General features: G+C 34.4%; 1 protein-coding gene across 5 annotated transcripts in view; it reads left to right on the top strand.

Moving 5' to 3' along the window:
* The window catches only part of CREB1 (cAMP responsive element binding protein 1), a 57,784-nt gene that overhangs the window by 1,840 nt on the left and 40,110 nt on the right, over window positions 1-15,834 (top strand). The window contains exon 1 of one of the 5 annotated variants that reach the window (XM_029224694.1): window positions 4,779-5,780. The exons of the other annotated variants lie outside the window; for them this stretch is intronic. The gene's annotated coding sequence lies outside the window, so the exon portion shown is untranslated. Of the gene's footprint in view, window positions 1-4,778; window positions 5,781-15,834 lie in introns of those variants that run through there. 5 annotated transcript variants of the gene reach the window in all.

Raw genomic sequence — 15,834 nt, 5'->3', positions numbered from 1 at the left:
CCTGCCGGGCGCTGCCCCCCGCTCCGCCCGCCCGGCCCCCGCCGCCCGCCTCGCCCCCGACCCGGCCCGCCGTCCGCCCGGGCAACGCCGCCGGGGTGCCCGCGGGGGGTGGAGGAGGAAGAAGGCGACAGCTGAGGGCAGAGGAGGTGAAGGTGCCTGCCTTCCCGGTAGCCTCCTTGTCTGCATGCCCGCTTCGCGAGGGGAAGCGCTGCTCCGGCTGACCTACTCTCCTCTCCACTCTCTCTTTGTGCAATAAAGTTCGAAACCCAAGGTTTCCTTTCGTACTGTATTTTATTCACGCCCTTTTCCCCTGCTCCCACCCCATTGGAAAGATGTTTTCTGTGTTTTTCTGCTTACATGAAGGAATGAGAACTCAAGCTTTTTAAAATAATTTTTGACTCTTATCCTCACCCTCTTTTTTTTAAATCAGTAGTGATGGAAATGCATTCTTTCGGGGAGGAAGGGGGTGCTAAGAAAAACATATTGGTAGTAACTTTTTAAAAACTGTTGGGATCTTGTAAAAGGGAAGCTGATGTTTGAAAACAGTTTCGGTTTTAACCCTTTTCAATAAGGGAATAATCACTTGAGAGATTCTGAAACACTTCGTTGAAACAAATATTAGCCGATGTACTTTTGTTTTACATCACCTTTTTTGCGGGGGGGGGGCGGGCAGCCGTGGTGTTGGGTCTTCTGGATCTCCCCATGTACCCCCTGCCATGTTTGGCACATCTTTCTGTCTAAATGTAAACAAGAGATTGGTTAATACTAATTCTAAAAATAGGCATTTAAAAGTATCCATTATTAGTCTAGCATGCGGTAGGTAACCTCAGCCCCAGAGCGACAATAATTTAAGCCGCAAGGTTTATTTTTTCTTTCCCTGTTGGGGAAGAGGGACAGCAGAAAAGTCATTGACACATCAAAGATTAAAAGACAATTTTTAAAGAACCTGGGATATGACCTATTTAAGTTTGTCTTGCCTTCTTCAGAAGTTAGAATTTCATGCTAGCCTTAGCTTGCAACAGTTTTGCCTTCTAAAGGTTTAGTTAGTATAAAAGATACTTTTGGTTGCCAGCTATTGAAATCTTTTACACTCATTTCCTGATTTAAAAAATAAAGCCAAAATGGTTATTTTAAGTGATGCAAAAGATGAACAGGTTATTTGCTTTTAAAATACTTACCTGTCTCAGGGTGTGATAGAATTGTGATTGATACAAGGTGTCTTGTTAGGAATAAATATTGTTAGTAGAAGCACTGTCTTCTGATTTGCTGTTTGCAAGTCACTTTTCCAAAACCTACTTTGCTGTATTGCAAGTCTTTAAAAAACCACCTTAGCAATTTGTCATTACCAAGAAACAATTAAGAAGATGTAATAAAGAGTTTTTCCATAAGAATTGGGAAGATGATTTTATTTCCAAACACTGAGGAAATTATGGTCTTGATGATACTATAGATTACTGGTTTTCCTTAAGGATTTTCTGCAAACCAGCGTAAGTTGAGTAGAATTTTTTTGCCTTACAGACTATATGACAATGACTCTTCCTTTGTTGAATTAGAAAAAAAAAGTTTTCTGATAGGTTTTTTCTTCAGTCTTATCCAAAAGATTTTTTAAAATTTTTATTTATAAATTCATAATCTAATTCTTTTAGTAATCTCAGGTGAAACTTTTTAAACTTTTATATTCATTAATATTTGAATATTCACTTAGAGCTTGTTACTAAATTATACTTCTGCTCCCTCCCAGGGATCAGCAGAAATTACAGTTAAATCTGCTTGAACCTTTTTTTTAATGGACAAAGACAATGAGTCTTTGACACAAATTGAAGAATATTAAAAGGACACTTTTTATGGAATTTAAGACTTCAGTGTTACACTTTTCGAATGATTTTTTTTTTCCACATAAGAGCCTAAGGAAACTTAGAAACCTGATTCATAAAATGGCACCTTCCTTTTTCTGCTTTCTGAAATTCATTTTCATGATTAGATCTGATTAATAGACTTTTTGTTTCTTCATAGAGAAGTAGCTTTATTTTGTTTTTCATTCTAAGACATTGGGTTTTGTTTTGGGGGGTATAATATGGTTGCAGTAAAACCAAGTATATATTTCCCACTTCACCTCATTTTAAAAATCTTTTTCCTTTTTTTACACAGTAGAAAAAATTTATGCTTACAATGTATCACTGAAATTTATAATTTCAGTATCTTATCAGGAATGGTTATGTAGACTTGTTTATAGCCAGCCTGTGACATAATCTTGTAAGCATATCTTTCTTCATGTTACAGTGTCACCTCCAGTGATGGCTTCTTTATTGAATAGTTAGAGCTCAAATCTGAATTTAAGGATATAGGGAATGGAAAAAATGAAAAGATTGGTTTTTTTCTTACTCATGTATGAACTCATCTCTACATTATCACTTGAGACACAGTTTGTGGTACTTATTTAGCATTTACTGTGACAGAGAATGTAGTTAATGGAAAGAGCATGGGGTTTGGGAATCACGTGCCAGTTTGAATCCTCCTTTTGCCACTACTATCATGTGCCTACCCTCAAGGAATTTTGTGACCTACAAGAAGTTTCTTGATCTTCCTCAGCCTTAGTTTCCTTATCTGATAAAGCTACTTTATAGCATTGTGAGATAATTATAAAGTACTTCCTTAAGGATTCAATTAATGACAGCTATTTATTTTTAAGGTTTATTTTAACTTCCTAGCTTGGAACCTTGGGCAAGTTTCTTCTCCATACCTCAATTTCCTTGGTCATAAGTGTACAATATCTAGCTCATACAAATGTGGGAATTAAATAAGTTAATGCATATTAAACATGAGGCATGTCACAAGTGTTCAACAAGTGTTTCCTATTATGTTTTAAATTATTCATCATAATTGTTACTGTGTTTTAATACACTGGGCCAGAAGCTGCAGCGAATCCAAAGATGAATTACATTGTCATATCTCTATCCTCAAGGAACTTTTGGGGACATGATGACTAATAATGCAGAGTATATGTCATCAGAAAGCAGTCAAAGGAAAGAGAGATCACACCTGAAGATGGAAGAAAGGATTATATTTTGTATTTCCAGTTTTATTTTTTTAATAAATAATTCATTCAGATAGTCCGTAATTCAAAACACATAGGATGTAATACAGCAGGGAGTCATGTGTTTTGCCCTCCAGTCACCCAAGTGTCACCAATTTCTTGTTTGTCCTTTCAGAGGTGTTCTGTCCATACACAATCAAATATGTATGTACTCTCCTCCCCGCACATCCCTTTTGTACAAATGATAGTATACTATGTACACTCATATATCTTGCTATTTTCACTTAACATGGTTTAGCAGTTGGTTTGTGTCAGGACATAAAGAGCTTCATTCTTTTAATTATGAGGCACCTCATCATCTGGATATACCTGTGTTTGTTAACCGGTTGGTGAGCTGATTTTGTTTTTAGCTCTTTTGTGACCTTTTAAAGTAAGGAATGCTGTCAGTATGCCTTTATTTCTTTAAATGAAAGATTTCGTTTGAATGAGAGATGCCAATTTGGAAATTATTTGAACTGCCTTAATTACCTTTTTAGTTTCAGGGTTTTTTTTTAAGTTTTATTAAAATGATCGCGATGTACATGAAGAGGAAAGCAAGCTGTAGAAGATTTAAGTCTCAAAGTGAATTTAATCTGAATTTAACTCTTTTGTTGTGGTTCTTATAGCCCTGAACAAACTACTTCCTTCTGTTATTTCAACCAAAAATAGTCTATAGTTTTCTCTCTGAATGAGAAAGAACATCTCATGTAGTCCAAACCTTTGATTAAACAGACTATTCTCATGGACTGTTACTACCCAGTAATCCTGATTAGTGTACTAGCTTTCTCCCTGAGTTAATTTTTTATATACTCATTAACTTATTTTTTGATGATTTTCTAATGTTTCTTAGTGTCATTATCAGTGAGTTTTATATTTGATATCTAAATAAATGGTGAGTTTCTTCTATATGATTGTCTACTGAGACTTTACTGCTGAGATAATTTTTTTTTTCTTTTTTTTTTACTGTGAAAGTCCTTGGTCAACCAGTTGACCCAAGTACTACTCATTTCAACTAGAAAACAAAACAAGTTTCAGTACCTCTCTGTTTTGGACCTTCTAAGCAGCATTTAACTATAGTTCATTTTAAATATACATGCTGTTAGTGTATTTATCTTTAAAATACACATGCTGTAAGTTTTTTAAGTTGATTAAGCTTAGAAAATGATAACTAATACTCTAGCAGCAGGGACACAAAAAAGTCCCTTATCTTTCAAAAAAAATCATTAAATGAAGCTGTTACGGTGTATCTCATTCTTTGTATGCTTATGTTGACAGTTACATATGTTAAAGCTTTTAATGAAAGAATATTGTCTTACTGTTATTTTGAGGATTTACTAGTACTTTTATATAAAATACTAATACATGCTATTTTTGCCCACTCAGTGACTAAAATGTTTACAAAGCACTTATCTTTCTAGATTTGGTTGGGGGCGGGGGGGGGGGGGATAATTGAAATCTGTAAAGGCAGAAAAGTTTTCTTCTGGAACATATCTGGAGGCTACCAGATTTCTCACAGTGTCATTGTATCAGTGAATTGCCTTTTGGGGTAGAGGTAAAGATCATGAACTAGAACAATGGCTACTTGTTTTCCTCTGCCAATTTAATACATATGTTAACTCAGTCATTATATGTGGTTAGTCTGGTTAAACTTTTTGGAGTTGTAAGAAGAAAGTATGGTTTTAAATTTATTTTGTACTATCTGTAAATGTAGGTTTTTGAGACATATTTGAAACACAGATAAGAATAGCCATTTGTTTCTCTTCTCACCCAGCATGCCCCTCTTTCCTTAGTATATACAAAGTCTTGTCTTGCATCCTGTTATTTTACTTTGTTTTGCATTCTTCTCTTAGCTCTGCCAGTCCTGGCCCTGGAAAGATATGTTTTGTTATTTTACCTAGTTTTGTTCACCTGTCTCCTAGGTTACCAGTAAGAAGGGGGGGAGGGGAAGATTTATCATTGATACTTTGGTGTTAATTCCAGCAGATAAGTAGAAGACAGTATTTTACATATCCAGTGATGAAAAATTTACCTTTATGTATTTAATCAATTCTTGAGGCCAGTTACATGAATCTCAACAATAGTACCCCTTGTTAAACTTTTAAATGCCTGAGTTGCTTTTTCTCAGGGTTGAGGTAAAGTAATAAAAGTTTACCATAAATGAGATGGACTGTCTGAACAAATTCTTCCTGGCTGGATTAATCTAGACTCTGAATAGTCTATCAACAGTCAAGGTTTGGAGAGTAAGAGGTCTGAGGTATCGATGGTAAGTTTTTTCCTAAAGGAGAGAAGTAATGACTGACATTTGGTTGGAGAAGAGAGAATTAAGTGAGAAGTTAAAATAACTAATGACCTTGGTGTCAAGAGTAGAGGGTATGTCTGAGAATTTATTTATACCAATGGTAATAGAAAATGTCTTTCCCAAAGATTAGTGAATCTTCTTGGAAACTAAGATTTCTTTCTTCATCTTTTTTTTTTTTTTTTTTTTGTGGTACGCGGGCCTCTCACTGTTGTGGCCTCTCCCGTTGCGGAGCCCAGGCTCAGCGGCCATGGCTCACGGGCCCAGCCGCTCTGCGGCATGTGGGATCTTCACGGACCGGGGCACGAACCCGTGTCCCCTGCATCGGAAGGCGGACTCTCAACCACTGCGCCACCGGTGAAGCCCTCTTTCTTCACTTTTAACTCTTCCTAATGAGCTGGTTATCTGCATGTGAGTTTCTGGTTATAATTATGTGACAGCATAGATGTAACAAAGTGTTTGTTATCTAAACAAAGCTGAATGACAATTTTTAGAGTTGTTATCCCTATTTGTGTAAGTGATTAGCAGGAGGAGACTCAGAAATATCTTGTTTTTCATCACTGAAGTGAAAATTATTGCTTGTTCTGAATTCTGTACTCTTAAAGGGGTATCATTTCCTTAAAAGTGTCAGTAGCAGCTTTATTGTTTGCTGTTACGGTTTTACTTCCTGCCATTTATCAGTCTAGTCATTTATTCAGTGAATGTTTATTGACCATTAGCTTTTTTGTAGTTGGTGGAATAATCGCAAGAAAATTTATTCATTTAGGTATTTTTATAGATATTAAATGAAGTTCTAGTTGCTACAAACAGTAAAGCCTGAGTATGTGGCTTTACTGCCCTCATGGAACTCACAGTATAGTGGAGGTGACAAAAGTATAAGAAAGAATGATTTATATGTGGCAGAGTATCAGTTTTCGCTATCTTGAAGGACTGTTGAGTTTAGAAGAGAAGGCGTTCAGTGAGGAAATGTTTGTGAGAAAGATAGTATTCAAATTGCATATGGAAGAACTTGGAAGGTAGAAGTAAAGGGGAGTATATTGTAAGCAGTGGCATGGACAACAAAAATGAAGACATGGAAGTAGAGTGAACTTGATATGTTCACAAGCTGGTGAGGTGAAGAAAGTGTCACATTAACTATAAATCCACACTACGAGAAACCCTGAGTGTGAGGCAGGAAACTTTAAGTTATTCATGTAAGAGGAGGAATGACATAAACAGGAATGGTGTGATATTTTGGGCTAAAATATAGATATCCTGATTCTTAATCCTTTCTCCTTCATGATAGATTATATTGCAGTTTAAAAATTGGACATCATTGATTCATTTTTAGCAGCACTGTTGAACTACAATTGACGTACCATACAGTCTACCCATTTCCAGTGTACAGTTCTATAGTTATTTAGCATGTTCACAAGGTTGTGCACCTATCACCACAGTCAGTTTTAGGACATTTTTGTTCATCAAAAAAGAAACTCCACATCCCTGAACCATCACGCCTCAATCTCTCCGTACCCCAGCCCTAGGCAACTACTAATGCACTTTCTGTCTCTAGGTTTGCCTATTCTGAACATTGCATATCAAAGGACTCTATTGCGATGAGCTTCTTTTACTTAGCATAATAATACTTTTCAGGGTTCATCCATGTTGAATCTGTCAGGACTTCATTCCTTTTTATTGCTAAATAATACTCCATTTTGTGGATATGCAGTATTTTATTCATGAATTCATGTATATTTGGACTTTGGGGCTGTTGTGAATAATGCTGCCATGAACATTCATTTACTGCACATGTTTTCATTTCTCTTAGGTTTATACCTAGGAGTGGAATTGCTGGATTATATAGTGACTACTTTTAACTATTTGAGGAACTGCCAGACTGTTTGCGAGACCCATGGTGGTATCTTTTTACATTCTCACCAGCAATATATAAGGGTTCTGTATCCTCACCAACACTTGTTTTTATTTTTCATTGTAGCCATTTAGTGGGTGTGAAGTAGTATCTCATTGTGATTTAGATTTGCATTTGCCTGATGACTAATGCTGTCTGGCATCTTATTGTGTACTTACTGGCCATTTATATATCTTGGAAGAAGTGTCTGTTCAGATCCTTTGCTCATTTTTAAATTGGGTTTTTTGTCTTATTGAGTTGTAATAGTTCTTTATTATTCTAGATACAAACTTCTTAGCAGATATATATGATTTATAAAAATTTCTTTCATTCTGTGGATTGTCTTCACTTTCTTGGCACGAAAGTTTTTAATTTTGACAATTTCCAGTTCTGTTTTTTTCTTTCGTTGCTTGTGCTTTTTGGTGTCATATCTTGGACATCATAAATTCTTATTTAATTATAACAGACATTTTCTAAATATCTCTGAAAGCCCAGGCAAACAGGACACCACTATTTAACTAAAAACTAAAATCTAGTTTTAGTTTTTAGTTAGAAAAATAACTAAATCTACTAATGCATATTTGGAGTTACCCCCCACCTCCTCTGGTCTTCTCTTTTATCCTGTGTCCAGATCCCTTAGTTGAGTGACTGACCAAAAGAAGCAAAGATAAAAATCAAGAAATAACTTTGAGTGAAACATTTTAATTCAATATACTATATTTTACAAATTATTTGTTATGAGAGAATTTATTATGTTTGTGTGGGTGTAGTATATTACTCATAAATTCTGCTATTTGGGGGGGATTTCACACTTAGCAAACTTTTACCCTGAAGGCAGTAGTAACTCCTTCATTTTTTGCAGATGACTAAACTGAGCTCTGGAGAATTTAAATTTACATACTGGTAGAGCCTTTTCCCTGGGCAAGAAATAACAGTGAAGCATAGTCTTCATCACTCTGAATATTAACAGCATTATCTCTTTGTGGAGAAAGTTTCCAAGGTTCTAGCTTTATTGATGATTACTAGAAATTTTTGTTCCTCAACAATAGTTAAGTTTTGGTTTATAAAAGTTCACTTGAAGGAAGTAGCCACGGTCTTGAAAAAATATATTGATTTCATTATCTTATTAATGAGGTCAGCATCAACAGAAAGATTACCATAAATAGCCAGCTCTTGCTTTCCTTTTTTCCATAATTCATTGTTTTCCTATCATTTCAAAGTAGAAGTTTATGGTTTGAAGTCATTGTTAACTAAATACTTGTTTGGAGGGACTTTATAGGTAAACTGATGGTAGTTTATACTTGCCTAGCTCTTTTATATGTATATAATACATTTTTCATCTCTTACTATTAGTTTGTGAGCTCTTTGAGAGAAAGGTTCTTGCCTGCTTTAAACTATAGTCCTCATAGTTTTTGGCAGAACACTTATTATGTAATGTGCACAGAAAACTTACTTACAGTGAATGAGTCCCTCTTGGAGGGTCACAGATTTAAAAGGCAAGATTAAAACCATTCCCCCTTTAGATTTGCACAGGTTAAAGGAAGCAGACATAAATGCTTATTAGACAATTAAAACACTGAAATTACAGATTTGTTTTTTAAAAGCCAAGGAAATTAGGTTCGTTTTTCATAGCTTAGAAAGTTTTCTCCTTTGAGTTTTAGTTAATTCTGATGCTTTACTTCCCACCTCTGAAACATGAAAAATAGCATGAGATTGTATTAATCAAAGTGATTACCAGAAATCACTGCCTGATTGGTAAAGAAGTACATTTACCTGGAATGTTGGACTTGATTCAGCATTGATTCTTTCAGGATTAGAGATAAAGATACCTAAACCTGAAGTGAGTCTTTATCAAAACTGTACGTAAAGTCTTTGCTCATCTGCATGTCATTTTTCAACTTTGTAGATTAACCATGGCTAATTTTTAAGATATAGTTCAATATACCCTTGGTGCTTTGAGTGCTTGGGATTTTTCTGGTAAGCAAGACATAATTAAAATGATTAGCATGTTGCTTAACAGTTCATGCAGTTCTGCTGTCAAATATTTCTTCACTTTTTATAATATTTGAGGCTAGGTGGTATAGCCCTGAACAGTCTTGTGAAGTTCTTACAAATCTCTTAACATCTTTAGTTCTCCATCTGTGAAGTCACAGCTAAAACCAGAATTCCTGTCTTATGACTCCCACCATATAACATGTGCTGTCTCACTTCAGGAAAACTGATTTTCACTCTTTGATGTCTAATTTGTAAATAATTCACAAAGAATAGCATTTTAAAATTTAGCTCAAAACAGAACTGTTAAAATGATAAACGTTAACTTTATAAACTTATTTTTGAAAACACTTGGACATTCATTTTCCATTTCAATGTAAGTTATTTTCACATAGTCCCTGGGGTTTTATTGAGTAAATGGAATAGTAGGCTATAAATTTTAACTTCAAGGCATAACTTTTGTAGGTCCTTACAGTATTAACCTTGAGCTAGTTTATGAAGCAGAACTTAAAATTTGAAGACAGTTTCACTCTTTAGACAACACGGAAATTGCTTTTCTAAAAGTAACTGTATGTAGGAGGTGCATAATGCCTTTTTCCTTAAAAAAAAAATCAGCTTCAAAAATCTATTTAGTAGAACTTCATATATAGAAATTTATATAGGGTCACTTCTTTGAAAGGCTCAAGGTGTGAAAATGGTATCAGATGTGTGTTTGCAAAGAAAGGAGAATAGAAAGGGTTGCGATAAAATGTTATTATCTAAAATAATGCATAGTCATAGTTGCTGCTTTGCTAAGCAACACTGTTTGTCTCTTGGTGACCAGATACGTGAAGGCTCGTTTCAGAGCCATGAGTAGTCTTACCTGAAGGAAAACAAGGCAAATACATTTTGCCAGTACTTGAAAAAATAATAGTAACTTTGATTTGAGAAATCACTAAAGCTTTCTTACTGAAAGATACTATAGAATTAGTCGCACTAGGATATGAGGATGGCTGTATCATAAATCATGCAATACATTTCTATAAATCCTAATTCACTTCTGTTAAGTACTTCCTTTGAGGACAGTATCTTTCTTATAGAGCATGCTACACATTTTTAAATAACTTTACTTATTAAAAATAGCATTTAAATGCTCTGGTAATCACAAAACTGCAATAAATCATAACATACAAATCTTGAACTTAATTAAAGCAGTTTCTCTGAGTTCAGTCCAATAAACAAATCAGGGAAATAGTCTTATTAAATAACATTGAAAAGATTCCCCATTGTTGTATGCCTTCTTTTTAGGTAGTGGTAGTTGAGTACTGGCATTTACTATTAATACAAAGAATTTATTAAAACATACAAATTTTCAAGCTTTTATTTTTGTCTCATAAATGATTAAATCTCACCAAATTCAGATCACACAGAATTAATTTCATATACAACTTACCTTGCCTTCCTCTAATATCTAGACTGTAGGCTAAAGTATGGATTTGTATTCTAGTTAAGGGAGAAAGACCTTAGGAGCATAGAGGAAACTTTCTGAAAATTATGTCAGAATTTACTTAGCTTGATAAAGATACCAGTTTATTTTAGTTTATCACATCGGCTGTTCTCTTTCCCTAAAAATGTATGTATATAACCTTATTTTGCTAGGGTGTGATCAGTCTAATCTAATAAGGTTCTTACAGTTGAAGTTGATATGTGTGTTGAGAGGGGAGTGTGAATGTGTACATATATATGTACCTACACACATGTATATGTACACATGCAGCATTTGAATGTGCTATTTTCCTAGCTGGTTTCAGTGAAAGTATGGTGTATTTAATAGCAAAAGACTATTATTAGCATCAGAAACCTGGACCATTAAATTTCCAGTATTGATTGCATACATCTCAGTTCTGCTAGATAGGACATACGAGATAAAGATAAATGAAGTATTTCAAGGTTCACAACCAAAAAACATACAGGGGAAAAAAAAGTAGAGGAAAAGAGGCAGTGCAACATAGTCATTGAGTCCTGGAAAGCTAGAATCCTTTATGTAGCAGCTGAACATTTTGCCACTCTCTTTAGTAAATTAATCATAACACTTATAGAATATTAATCAAGACATGTTGAAGGTGCGAGAATGTGCTAGCAAGGCTTTCAAGCAGTTGTAAAATACTAAAAACAGGTAGAAAATAACTGTAGAAAGTATTGTACATCACCCCTAGATGTTTTTAGGTATACTTCTGCAAAATGTTTTTAGTAGTATATCTGCGTATGACAACATACTAGTCATTTAGTTTTAAAATCATGTGCCCAAATGTGACTTTTGCTGTGATCACCCTGGAGACGTTAGACTTCTGCTTATGTGATTTCCTTAAATCCCTGGACTTCCAGATTGATGAGAGAGTTCAGGAGGAGTCGCCCACTTGCTAGGTGCAGGGGAAGTTTTTCTTCTCACTTATAATTAAGGTCATTTGCATTTTAAAAACCACAGCATATGTTCATATGTTCTATTAATTATGAATATATTATTTCTTCTTCACAGTGCATTTCTCTGAATACTTACCTCTCATCCTAGACTGGATTAAATTTGTCATAGATTTAAGGGATTAAAAAGTAAACTAAGTTGTAAGGGAGATGGATTTATTTTTCATAAACTTGAACTAGAATGTTTAGGACCATAAGGACTTGGGCACTTCTTAAAGGTCAAAATATTTTAGGAAAAAGAACAAAGTGAAGATTTACAGCATTCTCTCCTTTTGCTTAATGGTTGTTAGCAAAAGTGATGATATGGGCTTGCTTTCTTTTTTGATGACCTTTAGTTGACTTGACTTGGTAGAGGCAGAAAATACAGAATTAGTGCTGCCAGCAATTTATCCCTGATTTGGTATAGTTCTACACAGGTGCTGGGTAAGTGAATTTAAATGCTACCATATCAATGAGGGCTTTACTGGTCTCCTTTTATAATACTGAAAATCCCTCCAATATCCTTCCCAGCTTTATTTTTTACCCAACACATCTTACCTTCTGATTTGTTACACATTTTACTTGTTTACTTTCTCTCTGCTATTTCCACACATTAGAATATAAATTACACAATGACAAAGTTCTTTAAAAATTTATTTCTTCATCCCCAGTAACTTGAACAGTTCCTGACATATAAATGCTCAGATATGATACTGTAATACAAGTATAATGTATATAATATAAATTGTTAAAATTGAAGATGGTGTTGGTTTTGGAAAAGCGAGTTATTCACTTGTGGTGAATTACCTCAGGATATATTGCTATTCAAAGTAGAAGTAAAATACATTGCAACATAAAAATTCTAAACCCAATGACTTACTTTAAGAGACATCATTCTCATATTCTCATTTTGCCCTAGTAGTTGCTGATTGGCTTGGAATGACCATTTTTTCTTTATCTTTTATCCTTGCTTCTATGCAAGATCAGGCACCAGGCACTGACTCACACATTTCTCTAAAGGCCTACTATAATTTAAGCCTTTGCTTATACCATTTTTCTTATCAGAAAATAAATCCCCAAATTTGTCAATACTGTATTTGTCTCTAGTGTTTCTTTGGCGTTCCAGCACTCTTGAAAATTGCAGCATCTCCTTTTAAATATCATGGAAGCAGTCATTTGACACTTTATTGGGATGTTTATCTAAACTATATTTTAAACTTTTAAATATCTACTGTCTTTATGAAGGTACAAAAGTGATACAGTCTTAGATAAATTTCTTGAAGCTTTCTAGGATGGAAAGAAAAAGCTGCTTTATCCTCTTTGAAAATTAAGAAAAGGGACTATTAAACTGTTTGATAAATTTTATATATTGTAATATATGTGAATGGTAATATTTTTATATTTGCCCAAGATTGAGAGGCTAGGTGACCTATTCTTAGTCTGTTTTCTTTACTATGAACTATGTACTAAAAGGAAATAATATATAATTTTATTAAGTGGTCTGCATAATTATGTGTGTGTGTGCATACATCTTGTGTTGTCAGTTCCTAAGATCAGAGCACTTAAAAATTGAGAGAGATCTTTTAATTCATCTCTCTTGTTTTCAGATGAGGAAACTGGAACACAAAAAGCTTAATTTCTCCAACGACCACTTGGTGACAGATCCAGCTTTCCACCAAATGTTAGGGTCTTTCCCAACTACTTAGAACAGCATTCTTTGTTTTGCTCAAGATTGGGTGCATAATACTGCAGGATCACTCCCTTTTTATTTTTCATGTTAGGAGTTAGAACTCTGAAGACCATTGTAGCAAAATGGCATGTATCTTTTGTTTTCGCTGCGTTGGGTCTTCGTTGCTGCGCGGGCTTTCTCTAGTTTCAGCGAGCAGGGGCTCCTCTTCGTTGCATTGCAGAGCATGGGCTCAGTAGTTATGGCTTGTGCGCTCTAGAGCGCAGGCTCAGTAGTTGTGACGCATGGGCTTAGCTGCTCCACAGCATGTGGGATCTTCCCGGACCAGGGCTCAAACCCATGTCACCTGCATTGGCAGGCGGATTCTTAACCACTGTACCATCAGGGAAGTCCCAAAATTGCATGTATCTTTGTGAATTTATTTTTTAAAATTTGTTCTTTTTAGGAGTGACACTTTTGAAATTTGCTTCAAGTTCATAGTTTTCAAAGAATTATGTAAATTTTTAGGGATAAATTCATAAAAATACCTAAATCTTAAATATCAATCCCAAATAAATTTTGGAATTCAGAATTATTGGAAGAACTCTTAAGAATTCTTCACAAAACTGTCAAGACTAGATCTTTCATGATTTCTAAGATTCATTGTTTCTAATATTCCAGGTCCAATATTTGTACAACATTCCCTCTGAGTTCATATGTACCTGATCTTCTTTTAATTTTACAGTAGTATTCAGTCTTTGTTTTTGCACTCTCAGAAAGCATTCATTTGTGTAATGAATTAGGAATCTCCTTTCTTGAGTAATTTTGGAAACCTACATATTGGATCTAGTAACTGATCCTGTGTCTGAAGTACTGCTCTGCTGGCTAAGACTGCTCCTGGGTTAATAGAAAAATTGAAGACTGTACACATTATACCATAGCATCTCTTCTCTCACCACCTGAAGATACAAACAAAAAAAGAGTAAAAGCTTTCAAAGTCATAATTAAGGTGCTCATGTTAAATGCTAGTTTAGTTGGAGACTGCTATTTCAGTACCCTCAAGGTGAAAACCAAAAGAATAGTTTCTGTTTTAGTTGAGTCCTTTGAATTTCTTATCTAAAACAAATTGTTTTTCTGTAAGTAATTCTCACCTGTACTTTGAGGAAGGCCTGAATTATCTGATGAGAGACAGTAATTGTACTGTTGCCCAAGTGGTTGATATCTACTCAAACTAATTAAGAAGGCCGTCCCCCACCTTGAAAAAGGATTGGTAGTCTGCCTGAATGAAATGATAATAAAACACTGGCAGTTTATTCACATGGGGGACGCTAACCATTGGAAATACCACACTTTGTTTTTAGAAGAAAGTAAAAAATAAGTAAAAAGAATATTATCTAGTTGGGGAGGGAAGAAGGATGCAAATCACATTCCTATTTTGAATGTGTCCTTGTAGCTGTAATTACTTATGTTAGCTAATGGTTTTATTCTTTTATTATTATAGAGTCATAAATATTTTATTTTTTGAAACAAAAAGTTGTAATGATACCCTATACCTTAAATGTCAAAAAAAATTAAGTAGCCCTGACATACTGAAAAGTAAACAAAAACAAAAGAAATATGATCTGTGCTTTGGATTACTTTAATCAAATGGTGGAGTGAAACTATATGGATGACAGCGTAGGTTAAAAAAAAATGTGGCTTCGACTAAAGTCTTTCAAAAATGGTTGCATATTCTCTCTACAAATGAAGTATTATGATGATAAATTTGTATTTATCTTCTCATTCTCATTAAATTGATGACTTAGGGGAGAAGATAGAGAAGAGTTTGCGGGTTTCTGCTCTTGTTTAGCTTGACTCAGTACTGTCCTCAAATGGATTAATTTACTTATTTTATTGTTACTAGGATTAAATTTTTTGCTTTCATGTGCCATTTTCTTCCAGAGCAAAAGTATGGACAGTATTTAGTATACATAAACTATTTTGCTATTGATGTTGCTTTCTGTTATTTTTGATGTCTTTCTTAAATTTTTTAGTTTAAAAGAGCACAGGTTTTAAGTGTACAATTCAGTGAATTATCACAGAGGGTAATAAAGTTATTTGATAATTTTTTTAAATAGTTATTTTTACTCTTTGGAAATGTAGGGTAAACAGTTGAGGTGAATCTTAAACAAAAATACTAATTTCATATAAAAAGTATCAGATTTAAAAAATTTTAGCAGATATCTCAAAATCATGACTGAAGTAAAGCTTTTGGTTCAGAGTTTCAAAATGTTATCCGTCATTTCTGGTATTAAAATTTCTTTAATCGTGCAAGTAATCCTGAATCCATGCTTATGGAAAGAAAGATAAATAAAAGTAAAGTACTAAAATATGTAAAAAGTAAAAGGTGAAAATCATCCTATACAGTTCTATCAAATCTTTCTCTCTTCAGAGCCACCACTTACTACGATTCAGTTATAACTTCCCATACCTCTTTTCATGCA

The sequence above is a fragment of the Monodon monoceros genome, unplaced genomic scaffold (genome assembly GCF_005190385.1).
Source record: "Monodon monoceros isolate NGI ecotype Baffin Bay Population unplaced genomic scaffold, NGI_Narwhal_1 Super_Scaffold_16, whole genome shotgun sequence".
In the NCBI taxonomy this organism is placed as follows: domain Eukaryota; kingdom Metazoa; phylum Chordata; class Mammalia; order Artiodactyla; family Monodontidae; genus Monodon; species Monodon monoceros.
Note: the sequence above shows the minus strand (reverse complement) of the source record. Positions and strands in the feature narration are given on the sequence as shown.